Source organism: Montipora foliosa, chromosome 14 (genome assembly GCF_036669935.1).
Source record: "Montipora foliosa isolate CH-2021 chromosome 14, ASM3666993v2, whole genome shotgun sequence".
In the NCBI taxonomy this organism is placed as follows: domain Eukaryota; kingdom Metazoa; phylum Cnidaria; class Anthozoa; order Scleractinia; family Acroporidae; genus Montipora; species Montipora foliosa.
In genome coordinates this window covers 19,719,550-19,733,487 of record NC_090882.1, presented here as the reverse complement: position 1 = coordinate 19,733,487, position 13,938 = coordinate 19,719,550, and the positions used below count along the sequence as shown (strand labels likewise).

Below are 13,938 nucleotides of genomic sequence, written 5' to 3'. Positions count from 1 at the left end.
AAAGCGTCAGTGATTTCCTTGTTACATTAAATTACTCCAGCTAACAAATTTAGCTTGACTTCACTTTTTTTAACCACTTTTTTTAGAGCCTTGTTCCTTGATATTGAAAGGATATTTTCCTGCGAAAATACAGTTCACGATTTCATGTAAAGAAACAGTTCTGCAGCTACTACCGTTAGCACAAAAGCCAAAAGGGGAAAAACGCACATTTTTCTTGAAAAAAAGAAAGTCATGGTTTCCGTCCATTCAACGAGACCCAGGTGTTTTTGGAGAGATGTGAACGATATTTTTTTACTATATTGTGGTTTTCTTTTTCAGCTCTTTATGACTGTCAGGTAAAAATTAAAAAGACATCATTAACTGTGCTTTTGTGTCAGAAGATCATGACATCCCAAATTTATAGGCAAAGCTAAGGAAATGCCTCTTCAGGGTCAAAGAACCAAGATGTACGTTTAAATTTTCCTTTTCCACTCTTGGACGAAGTAATACCGATGTCAAATCTATGATCTCTCGCAACCATATCTAATTTTATGGGGAGAATAATGTGGCTTGATGACTGTGAGCTGTAGTAGTAACAAAAGAGATATAGAAAACCTCTGTTTGCCTATTGGACCAGCTTTGTATAACCAACAATATTTAATAACACTAACTTTAATTAAAAATCGCCGTTTACTGTGCAAAGATATTTGATCACTAAACCGTGGTGTTGACTCAAGCTTTTGTCTCATTTATATGTGTGGTATCAGGTGCCGCTGTCAGAAACTTATTGGTCATTGTTAAACGGTTTGTGAACGTAACTTATTAAACAATAAATAATGATTGGTGATTCCTTGTTGCGTTCTGTGACATTTCGTCAAACATAAGGATGTACACAAACTATGTTCTGTTTCTCGTAAAATTTTGTATAAATCCAAGCTGACGTTTCCGAAATTTATTTTCCTATTTCCTTAATAACTTAGTTTACACAAGATTTAAATTAATCCAATTTCAATTCCGTGGGCATATAATAATATTAGAAACTGAAAAAAAAACTTGAACGCTTCTGAGATCCTGTCCAACAAATAATGACATTTTTCGTACGGAAAATAATTTTCCTTTTATTTGATTCCTGATAAAGAACTTTAGCAATTATTTCTCATATCTTTTTTTAAGTCACCATTTTTTAACAAGAAACAATGACATGTTTTGTACCAAAAGGCAAACTAATAAGGAAACGCCAAAGCTTCCTTTTACAATCCTTGTTTCTTTCCTTACTTTGTTTTCTTTAAAAAAAAATTATAGTAAATGTGAATTTTCATCTGAAACTTAAAAACAAAAACAAAATCCTCGTCCGGCCTTTTCTGTCACGGAGACTTTCTTCCTATGCATAAAAACAGTATTATAAAAGAGGGAATAACTTATACGGACTACGTTTTTCATGTGAGGCAGTTAAGGATCTTTTTGTCTTCTTCTTGTAAAGTGCTTTTGCATTGGTTTTGAATATCTGAATTTCCAGGGTTTTAATGTTGAGCTTTTTCCCGTAGAGTAATTTATTTCTGCGGTGTTGTTTACTGTGAAAACGTCTTGCCAAGTTTGTACGGTCTGTTTGTAATTTTACATTTCCCTTCCAATTCTCGTGCATAGCCAGTTATTTACGATTCGCCTGGATTTAGATTATTCGATATCTTTTGGTATCGGTACCTGCTATGCCTCTGCGTCTTCACAATGTTGATTTTATCTGTCCTTGGTAGCTCTGTATACAGTGAATCTAAATTTAAGAGTATCTGAATGGTTGCACTTGCACGTGTTTCAAGCTGGTCTCTTTGACCTGAGACTTTTTGGAGGATAAATCTCTTGGAAAGCGAAATTTGATCATCCAAAATTAAAGATTCTGTTTGTCAAGTGATATCGACAGGGAAACAAATATACCTTTCAGTCAACTTGACTGTCTGGGACTTCAAAGAAGCCACGCATTAGTCGCGAAGAGTAAGAAAGGGAGTGCCTTTGTGCTGTGGTCTGTCCTCCATGGGATGATCATGGTTGCAGGGAGGGTACATACTCAGCGATACAAGTCACAACGCTACTCCACAATCCGAGGGCAAAGAAAGATGTGATATGTTGTTAAATGGATATTTTATTCTCAATTGCCAAATTTCAAAACATTGCAATTTCCAAACATTCCAAACAATTTCCAAAAATTTTTACTGGAAGGCAAAATTAAAGAGAAAAGAGAACGGGGGAGGCCAAAAGTTATCTGGATGAAGAACTCCAAGGAATAGCTAGGACACACCTATAATGGATGTGAGACGAGCGGAAGATCGGAACAGCTGGAGATCCATAATAGCCGACCTACTTCTAGTAGATCGCACTTGATGATGATGATGATGATGATTCTCGTACTAAATTGACGGTCTCAGAGAAAACAACTTTCTCTCATGGAGAAACTGGTTAACTCTGTGTTTATATTTTAGAGGATTCTTTGCAATGCACTGTACCGACAAAGTTTATTGCAGCAGCATTTTTTCTGGTGTTCATCAAAGATGTAAAAACGAAAGAGCGTTGGCTCTTCAGTACGGTTCGTGCTGTATTATTAAATTATCGATTTAGCGCTTTAATAATAATTTCCTGCTCATGCGCCTTTGACATCAGTAAACACGCCAAATAATATTACTCTGTCTCGTGAAGTAAACACAGCATTTCCAGCCGTCTAAATAATAAAAAAAATGGAAATCATTTTCTCATTCGAAACTTGGTAATCATGCACGAATGATATTTTCGCAATTTACACGATTAAGTGACTGCTGTAAGTTGAACAAAAGTCGCTAGTGGTTTTAACATTTTCAAAGCATTCCTTCCACGAAAGACTTGACTATTTTATGCCTTGAAGTTAGTCTTAAGCGTCACAAGGTTTCCTAGCAACCGGCATTACCCTATCATTGCCAACATAAACTTCTGGAAACGTCTGGAAAATTATACGTAGATCGGTTACACTTTAACATTTCCAGAGTTATTGGCGTTAGAGGACAGATTTACTTTACTAAACGCCGCTGAGAGGGAACGTCAAAAAAGCAGCGAATTTGATCCCGGATTTCACCAACTGTTTATGTTTTTAAATAGTGAATACACTTATGCCTGGTGTTTGATTACCAATTCCGCTGGCTGGTGTTCTATCATGCCGGCTTTTATTTTGTTCTAGTCGTGGGCCTACAAACCGTGACATTTTAGTCCTTAGATTGATTGTTGCAAATATATTAATCACATATTATTTTTACTAAAAAGATCGGAATTGTATCCGTTTTAAAAGAAGAGGAGACGTACACTTCCCCAAATCTGAATAGAACCTTCTCGGAGATCGTTTCCTGTCCGTTGTTTTTAACTGAGTTAAAATTTCTTTTAAGAGCATTTTCCAATTTGCTGCTAGAGGAAAATAAGGAAAATATATCGAATGTCAACTGGGCAAGTTATTGGTCTCAAGTTCAGGCAAGTTATTGCCATTCTCTACGTTTATAGCAAATTAATGTACTAACACTTTTAGGGCGGTCGTAAAGTCCTTGTAAGCAAAGGAAGCTTTTCACGCCTAGTATCGGTTGATGCGACACCACCTTTAATTGCTGTTTGAGTGATACAACTGAATGTTGGTGGGATATTTTACATGAACCCCCACGATGAGCACTTTCACGGTGCTTCTGGCTTAAATTCAAAATATGTTTAAATGTAAAAAAAGGAAATCTCTAACTCGCTATTCGATTCCATAAAATATCGCTTTCGGCCACCCAGTACCTTTGGATATATTCCTCCAATCAGTGGTATATCGCACGTGGGCACAGGAAAGGATTCAACAACTTGAGACTATCCCACGATATGTTTGGACTGAAAATAGCTCATTTGTAAAACCCTTTCAAGAGCAGTGATGTAATGGTATAAGTTGAAAAGTTTCACTTTCAGTCAAGAAATGTTTTCAAGTCAAGTGCGGGAAAAAAATTCTGAGACAAAAACTGATTACCATTGGTAGAGAAAAAGCCCAGAATAGCGTGTTTGTGTCCCAGGTGCTTGAAAGGTTCACGGGAGTCAGTTCGTTATTTATTTGTGCTTTAATCTTTAAATACTTTAATAAGTTAATCACTTGCATCAGAAATGCTTTTATAAACTGTTTTTCTTGGCTTCAAACATCAGTTTGAAATTCTTTCTTCAAAGAGTCAACACTTCAAAACTGACTTGATTTTTGTTGGGGGACACGCCTTTTTGGCCTGAAAAAAAAACTTGAAATAACTTGAATAGAAAACCTGAAAAACAAGTTTGTATTCCACAACTACAATTTCGTGGTCTTTGTATAAAATTCTTAGGTGTGACAATTCTAATTATCAAAACTGGGTAACAGTTTCTAGAGGTAATCTTTGCGATCTTACACGCGATGGTCCCAATTATCAATGTCCTGTGGAAAGTCAAATAAAAGCTACTGAACATTTGTTTCCTTTTACTGTGTTTGTTTTCCTTTTTTGCAAATGAAACTTTAAAAACGTTTTGTTGATTTTGAACTTACAATTAAAAGGAGAGGTGAAAAGGTTAACACAAAAATAGCTTCTTGAATGTTTACACTCTTCATTCTAGTTTTACTTCAAGATCGCCATTTCCGCTATTTTTGATTAGATATGATCTTGTTAGAGAACAAACGTCGATTGGACGTAATAGCCAAGGCAGTAGCAAAATAACCTACGTTATCCAACAATAATCGACTCAAGCGACGCCGTAGCGTCCTTATGATGTTAGCCTTCGACAATTGCGAAAATAAATTTCTAATAATGTAGTCTTGAGATGACCGTCCAATTGCCAGCAGAATACAGTATGATTGACGCGATCACATTTGTAAGTTATATCTCTTGGATACAAGGTGTTATTAAGTTCAAGTGCCTCCTGTGGAATGAGAAGACATTTAAAAGCCACATCCGGCTTTTGTCTGTTTTGAAGACAAACAATTCCACCCTGTCTGTTGAACAAACTTCCTAAGCACGATAATTCATCATACTGCCTTACCATATTGGCTAATTTCACATCTATATCAATCTATATCCTTTTCCATTTGTTCTTTGAACAAATCTTGAATTAACCGACATTTTTGTGCATAGTTTTCGACACGCTCTCTTTCGTGAGAGGCTGTTTTGTTTTCAAGTGCATTTGAGTGAAGAAATACGGATAAGATAGCAACAGGTGGTTTGGACCCATTTGATATTAAGATGATTACGTCTGCAACGAACACTTCAATCTTTACATCAATCGGCACAAAAATAATGGTCAGGCGCGTAATACAGTAACGTGATACGACATTTTAACTCCTTACGAACACGGTAATACCGGGCATTTAGAGATTTATCAAATACATGATAATCACATGCAAGGTAGACTCAATTCAAAGCTAAATGTTGCCTGGTTAGAATAAAATATGTAACGGCGGGATATTCTGTGGGCGGAGCTCACACACTTACATTAGAGAATTATTAAGCAATTATCAATAAATTCCGATTGCGGCATATGTCTTCACTGTAAGCTTGTTGTTTTTAATTAAGCCTTCGTGAATTCGCATTCTTATTTATAAGAGGACATTGAAGTAAAGGAAAGTATAAAATACTTAAGATTTTTTTTTATTTCTCAAGCGAGCCAGTTCCTTTGTGCTTTCTGTTAATTTTCCTTTAAAAATTGGGTTCCATTTCTTTTGTACAGTAGCTATAGATTGTTCGTATGACTTTCAAATTTGGGGATTCGGGGATCCAATGTAGATGACCTCTCTGACCGACGGAGGAACTACTGGGTTATTCGGGAGTCGAATAAAAATCTCTTTTGTTGCTGTCGTCGGTTTCGACGATGGGCGAACGACACTGCCTTTTACTGATCATGATGTGTGCGTCTGTGACTGTATCTGTACACGATACGTTATGCCACAAATTGGGCGATGATTGGTGATTTGGGGGGTGCTGTGTATAATATGGTTGGAATGTGAGCGCACTGTACCAAAATCAAATGCTTTGCTTATGCCGGTAAAAGTATACGTACCTATCAAACTAGTCGGTTGGAAATAATTTCAAATCGAAACTGACATTTAAAGTCGCCAACTGGCAGATGGTAACCAGTTGACTAGACATAAGGTTTGCTTGGTTCTTTTGGCGAAGACCACCGAAGTGAGTCCGATTCGTGATCAAGGCGGGGAAATCGTTTCCCGTAAATCACAAAACCACTTCGCCTCCTGCACTAATAAAGTTAATCCATTTTGAACAAAAAAAGAACTCTCAGGAAATTTAAGGGCTCCAACTGTAGAGTGTGCCATCGCTTGTCGCTGAATTTTGAAGGGTTTCTTGATGAAACTGAAAAACAGAAAATAAAGTAACCAACAGCTCGCTCAGCCTCACCCTTTTTGGGTTTAATCAAATTTAATGATCTAATAGCGTCGTGCAACTTGTTTCAATTTGTCAGATTTGGAAGCACTTCCAACATACGGCGGTCTTTGCGTAACTTGTCTTTGAGATGAACAAGAAACCTGGCCAATTTTCAATCAGTGTATTTCTAGGGATTTAGTCACGGCAGCATAAAGGTTTCCGGCTTTCATTTGAGCAATAATTCTTAGTTGACATCTTTTGTCCTCCAAATAAAGATCAGGTATTGGTTACGAAAGAGATCGAGTGTTTTGATGATCAACCAAACTGATAATCTAAACCAGCTATTACGTCCTCGTAACTTTAAACAGTTTACTGTGACTTTGGGATCTGCGCTTATAATTATTCACTGTAAGCAGCAATCTGAAACCATGAATGGTTTGATTTTAATGACGGAAGTTGGAGGGAGTGGTGTTAGATCTCTTCATTACAAACAAACTCGCTTTACTGTTGGTACAAACAACGTACAGCTTTCGCAAGTTCAATGTTCACCTCGTTTTTGTAAACACTGAAATCTCAAAAATCGCACTTCCGGAGGTGGAGAAAACAAGATGGCATCTTATAGCGAAGGTCTGTTCTTATCATCCTTAGTGTCAGTTTAGTTATTCATCTTTTGTGACTTCTGTTTAAAGACTTTGTGTTAACTCTTGCTATCTCTATGTCATCCGCTAAGCACAAAAATGGGGTCCTTTTTTACTCTCCACTTTTACTTTAAAAGAAATTCTTAACACCGACCACCTAAATTGAACTTTATTGTGTCTATGGCTTGAATAGGTCATTGGCTTCCACTTTGTACACTGAAAATGGTTCTAATAATTTTTGGATTGTTTAAAAAGGAAACACTGTGAATGACTTTCGGGACAATAAAAGCTCATTAACAGTGTTCGGGCAGAGAATCTTAACTGTATTATCGAGGTTGGCAGTTTAGTTGACGAGATGTTATTTGTTACAATGGGCGTTTATCATATAAGCAGTTACAAGATGATAGGCCTCGGTTGATTCGGCTTATAATCCCTAGCTTATTTAACGATAAATTCTTATTAAGAAATGTTACTTTCTGGCTTAGTGGATAGAATAACGTGATGAAATAAATAACGATCAGCTTCATAAGGTTTTTCTTATATAGTTCTTTATCTGAATGGAATGAAGAGAGTTACAAACTCCACGGCGTCATTGGCTTGCATGATTCACATTGACACATGTAGATCTGTTTCATCGGCCAACTTAAAATAACTCTATGCAAATAGACAAACGAAAGACCATTTCCGATGTATAGTGCCTTTGAAGTTGTTTTTTTAGTTTAAAGATCGTGTAGTAGTATATCGTTGGCAAAACGTTCAAAAAGTCTGATTCTTTTATATTCCAATCGTTAGTTATTTACCTCACAAGAGTGGAATATCGTCTGTGATGCAAATATATGAACAGTTGAGGTATCACCAACAAGCAGTTCGTTTCACTGAGTTAGAACTACACTGCACGATATCCGACATTGAGGTTTGGGATTATTTGACCCACAAATTTAAAATCGAGCTCAAGTGGCCTTTACTAATTCAGCGATAATTTTTTATGTTTGATTATTCATTTCGAAGTTCCACTGCCAAGAATATGTTAAAAGTTTCTCAGGCTGTATTCTTTCCTAAAGAATTTGTTCTTGGTGGCAAAGTACTGAAACACTGGGCAAAATTTGTAAAATTTTCCTTCGAATACCTTCATAGTTTAAGCTTGTTAGCTTTTAATTCAATATGGTCAAAACGGAATCTTCATTGATTTTATAACACCCCTAGTTAGCTCAGATATAATGGGTAATTATGATGTTAACAGCAGCAGACGAAAGCATTGCTCAGTTGCGCGCTTATTTTGAATATTACGATCGGCTCGAGTTTTCAAAGTACTTACTTCCATTTTCCCACATGGTTCTTCTGCGCTGAATAGGAAACTGTGATGTTGCAAAGTTCTAGGGTTCCATTTTAGTCACAGCTACGTGAGTTGGATACTGTTTTTCATCTTTTTATGTCGAATTGAATTCAAACACATTATCAGACATTCTCCGTGTCGCCCACTTCCTTTGTCTGACTTGTAGGCGAACCAAATCAGCTTACATGTTAAGTATAGCCTGAGTGAACAGTGATAATATGTTTTTTTGTCATGATACACTGCCTTTCGTCTACCATACTGGGACAGGTCCTTCCTCAACTGAAACAATTCATCACGGAACTCAAATCCCGATGAACATTGCTTTAACAATCATTGAAATTGTGTTAAAATGAATCTAAATTCCCTTAATTGGCTCATAAAGAAAGCCTTTATATGAAAGATCCTTGAAAAGAGCGACAGTTTCTTTTACTTTGCGGTACGGTTTTCGTCGTCTTTATCGGTGCTTGGAATGGGAATGTTATTTTAAAATACTACAGATTTGCAATAAGGAAAGACAAACAGCACACACTGAACCTTCTGAGTAACTTACCAAGTAATGAATGGCATGAATGAATAACCGTTATTGAACTGTCTTGCCGAATATGCAGCACATTCAGTGAGAAAGGCGTCAGTGTCTTAAAACAAAAGCTAATTGAGAGTTTCGTGGTAGATTTCAGGGCCGTGGCAGGGTGTTAAAATCCATAAATTTTTTTCATCTCAGCTGGAATGTCTGATAATTGGTAACGATTCAGTACACGACTCAATAAAAAACACTGAAGACACTTCTATGATGTTTTCAGTAGGTAGCCCAGATACCTTAATTCCCATCAGTAGATCAGTAGTGGCGGATGGTTCCTTTGCCGGACAGTGGTAAAATATGACTACTTAGTGAACGGATCTCAAGCAATCTCGTGGAAAATACAAACCGATGTTTTTCAAAGTATCGCGAAAACTTGTAAACTGTAAGTCATGTTTTCGATCACAATGCCTCTCGCCAGCGCTATCTTTGTCAGTTACATAGCGAATTGAAGCTGTAATTCGGTCACCGCCGTGTGACTTACTCCTTTTTGTTAGACTTGCATATCAATACTAATAGCTCTTGTGATGAGTTACCTTTCCTTTGCAGGGCTGTATTAAGGACATCATTTTATTCATAACATATGCAGAATCGTTATTGAATTTTAACACATACTATGCTACCAAACATCTAGTAACAAATACACTTTATTGTGTTAGACGATTATACCAGTTACATAGAACGTTTACTTCGCTAGGATTTGTCGTCCTTTGCCGCGAAGGCTAAAAAAACCTGGTCACTAGCAGCTGGCATAAAAGAACAGAAAGATGGAACTACTTTCTTGTTAGTGCTTTTGAGAACTTGAGTGTTCTAGTCCCGGTGCCAAGGTTCATAGTTGAAATTACCACCTCCCGCATGGTTGACATGAATAAATAGACACAAATGGCTACACTGTAATTGCTCTCTTAGTGCAAAGATATGATTTCGGGTCACAAAGCAAAAGATGCAAAAGATATATGGTATATTATGTGATGATAAGATCATTTTTTTCGGCTGACGAATGCTATCGCTGCATAGCTGCAGTTGAAAATCGTTTCATCTCTGACCCTAATTTTCATGTTTTACGGACCGATTCTCAGGTAACTGTTCTAATCCTTCGCTTTGTTTAAGTAAATGTTGTCTGCCCTAGAGATTTCCGCTTAAAACTGAATGGTATTTCAAATAAAACCAAACTCATAGGCTGGTGAGTATTGGGTTTTTTTTACACTGTCTTGACTGTGGAAAAGGTACGTAGCATCGCTCAGTTCGTCGATGTACTGATGTAACAAGTTTCAAGACAGTCAAAATTATTGTTTAGTTGAATAACTCACCCTGAGCCGTCTTTAGAGACAGATCTATTGTATTTCGGTAAAATTCGATGAGTAGAGAAAGGAAGAAAGGATTTATTACAAAACTGCGGTGAGACACTCTCGAGGGAAGAATGTTCATGATCCACAAAAACATTTAAGAGCAAAGAATGTGGTGATGTCATGAGGAAATTTCTAGTATTGTGCGGTACTTATTCCTCTGTCTATTTGTCGATGAGCGTCGAAATTTAGACGTTCAGACCATTTAACTTATAGTATGATGCCGATTGATCGGCTGTATTATTACATTGCCGTTTGTCGGAGGAGTTATGCAGCACAAACTCAGGGGAAAATTGGATTCACTGATTCATTTCATAGGAACTTGATAATCCGTTCTCGTTGTTTGTAGAGTCAAAGCTTGAGAACTTTATGAGTAAAACGTGAGAAATTTACAGTATTGATTTTATCGACATCAGAAGTATGAAATTTCCAATTTACGGATCCACTCAAATTCCTATGCGAGTCAACAACTTGAGAACACAACGTGGAAAAGGACACTTCTCAGGATTTGGCAAATGCTCCGCCCCCCCTGCAGCATATCACAGTTCCTGCCAGCGTAGTGGGAAGTTTCGATTATTTTCAGCGTTCTTCAGATTGAATACTGGCTCGCTGCCATTTTTAAGTTTTAACCTCAGGAGGTAAATCCTGATAGTTGTTGGGTGGTATTCGAAGCCACGCATGCACTGTCGATGACCGCTTGTGCAGTGCTGATGCTGTGATCTGGTCTTCTGAACTAATTCGCGTTGTTCCACACCCATGAACAGAAAGAGTGTTTTCAGATGTTTAAGTGACCTGGGAACGAATTAGTCAAAAATTTGGCACGATTGAGAGACTCGGTTCCTGTCACGTGATTTCGGTGACGCGAGTGACTTTTGTCACTCTTCGTCACCCAGTCTTTCCGGTTATTTTGTTCTCCTTTTCTTTTTAGTATGGAGAGGCTGTATAGCAATCCTCTATCTTTTGTGGTACTTTATTCATGATATGGAAAATGCGTTTCCGCCTTTTTTAGGCCACAAATTGAGTGGGTTTGTGGCGGCTTTTCGTTACGATATACGGCGTTTTACATTATTCTATTTTCTTCTACTGTTGTCTTCGTGTGTAGTCTACTCTTCTGGTGCACATATTGATCAGCTGACTGACTGAAACACTCCTGAATAAACTCTTTCACCTTTTTTACTGGTTTTTAGTGAATCAAATATTCAGAAACATTCCCGTGTTTTAACCCTTTGAATCCCAGGAAAGATCAGTATGTAAATTCTCTTTACAGTTTAAATGAAATGTCAGTCAGATGGGTATTGAGAATGAAGATTATTATCAACTTAAGAGGTTTGATCTTGATATGGTACCAAATTCTCATGCCTACCCAACAAAGAAATCTATGATACTAGTTGGGAGAATGAACTTTTCGATCTTGGGGATGAATGGGTTAAATCTACACTAACCCAGCTTCTCTATTAAGTTATCAGTAATTTCGTGTTTGTCTAATAAGCTTTTGATATCCTGGACAGGTTAATAGATGACAGATGTTTCATCAGTGTGATTTTTTTAAGGCGTCAACAAGTGTTTGAATTGTTTCCTACCGATTTCCTGTGTTCATGTAACTCGTAAGCTCTTTAACATGTATCAACTCCGCTGGGTGACATCTGAAATCGCCCTACGTGAGTTTGTTTTGTTGAAACCAGAAAGTAAAGCCGTGGTGCGAGGAAAGTCGCACCATTGGTCTCATTCACTGTAATTTGATTTTCCCAAGAAATTAAGAGGTAAATGAGCATTTTAATGTTGAAACATATGCCTAGAAAACTGAAATGCAAGAAGAAAAGCAAAGAGCTACCATTTCGACACGGTGTTGTTTAAAGCTTAAAGCTTTTGGGGCGGCGTTGTGAAAATAACAGGGAGCTTTAGCAACGACGACCGAAAGGGCAACGAGTAAGCTTTTTGGCATGGCAATGGTGTGGCAGCCCCTCAACAATGAAAGCGATATGGGTAACACTTAACTTAGGGGAGAAAATGCAAATTTATCCTCAAGTGCTGACGTTCTTCATGTAAAAACTCAAATTTGGCTATTTTACGTTGTTGTTTTGCTGACGACGGCAAAGAAATGGACAAAAGTGAAAAACGCACGTGCAGGGCGTGCAAAGCTATTGTTTTTGGCCACTAAATAGGCAAATTTGTGACGTTCTCGTTGCCGTCGCCGTTGTCGTTCCTAAACCTCCCTAACAACTCCTTTAACTCTTCAAAAGGGTTAGGAAAACCGACTGGAGGAGGGCCCGGGAAGGGAATCCCACATAAAAAGGGGAGGGATGCTCGTCGTCTCGCTTAGGGGTGTAAATTTTTGATTTTGGTCTCACTTTGGGTCTTTTGGGCAAAACGCCATTATATGTAGCCATGAAGGTCTCCTTTAGGGTTGCGCGCGAAGAAATACAAAAAAGAAAAATTTAATCCTTTTAAATATGGTCTCTTTTCGGGGTCAAAAAAGCCTGGACCACGCCCAGATTGGTCTCCTTTAGGTGTTTAATTCAAAATGAGGTGGAATTTGGAACCTTCGAAGACAAAGCCCATTAAGTGAAGCTTTGATCTTCGCAGTTATGAACGCAATTTTACCAATTGCGAAGAGAAGCCTGAAAATTTCAGGACTTCAACGGAAATTTTCAGGCTTCTCTACGCAATTGTTAAAATTGCGTTCATAACTGCGAAGATCATAGCTTCACTTGATTTCATATCCGCAGTTCATATGTGATTCATTTCATGTACCATTTCATCACAAAGCCCATTGGTAGGAACATGCGTAGCTCAGTTGCTTTCGGAGCAAGAGGTGCCCAGTTATATCTTCGGTGACTTCAACATCTTTTCCGACTTTCCTCTGATCCGTGTTGTTATAGCTTTAAATACCCTTAAAACGGAGCACTGACGGAGGGAGGGGGGGGGGGGGGGGTTAAAGGCCGCACCGTCGGCTTCCATTGATAACAGCCTCGTAGCTGAAGGAACTATCAAATGTCAGCGTGGAGAAAAACACTTGACTCAAAATGGGTTAACGTCAAAGAAAGAAAACAAACAGTTAGCTCGCGAAAGTTCAGTTTCGTGAAATATTGTCGCAGTCTCAATGTCATTTATCTTCTTTTTTTACTTCTCGCCGCCTCGAATTCACTCTTGTTGGTCCCATCTTTACCAAGATCTTGATACGGCACCTAGTAAGGTTTGCCCGAGAACTGAAACAAGACTACACTTGCTGAGTATTACAGTAAAAAAAGACAAGAAAGCTGTTGTCTTTATACTCGTTTTAGGTAAAGATTCAGTAGCTGCACATTCTCGTCTATAAATCTGGATTTAACAAAGGCCTTCTTGATTGATTAAATGAAGATGAAACGAAAACAACGATAGAAATTAAGGACCAAGCATGGAAATAGGCGGCGAAGCAACGCCCCTTGTTTGCTCGCACGCGCGAGACTGATTTGGCACTTACCGCGCCCACGAGCTCTGCTCGTCACATCGGTGTATTCGCCGTTTCCGCTTTCTTATATTACTTCTTTGCTCTGTCGAGTACAGGGTTATTTCAGTTCACCTGCTTATCACTGTTGACCTCCTCTTTTCACTTCAGCAATCCTTTAAGTGCTAGTATGTATTCTCTTAAAGGGCAAAGGGTCCCTTTCTAAATCGCTTAAATGGGTAACACAACATCCGAGAGCCCTCAGCCCACGTGTAC

The 13,938-nt window shown here is 38.1% G+C and overlaps 1 protein-coding gene across 1 annotated transcript in view; it reads left to right on the top strand.

Moving 5' to 3' along the window:
- Positions 1 to 3,378: 3,378 nt before the first annotated feature.
- The window catches only part of LOC137985579 (5'-3' exoribonuclease 2-like), a 98,652-nt gene continuing 88,092 nt past the window's right edge, over positions 3,379 to 13,938 (top strand). Inside the window, exon 1 of the mRNA XM_068833204.1 lies at positions 3,379 to 3,388. The gene's annotated coding sequence lies outside the window, so the exon portion shown is untranslated. The remainder of the gene's footprint in view (positions 3,389 to 13,938) is intronic.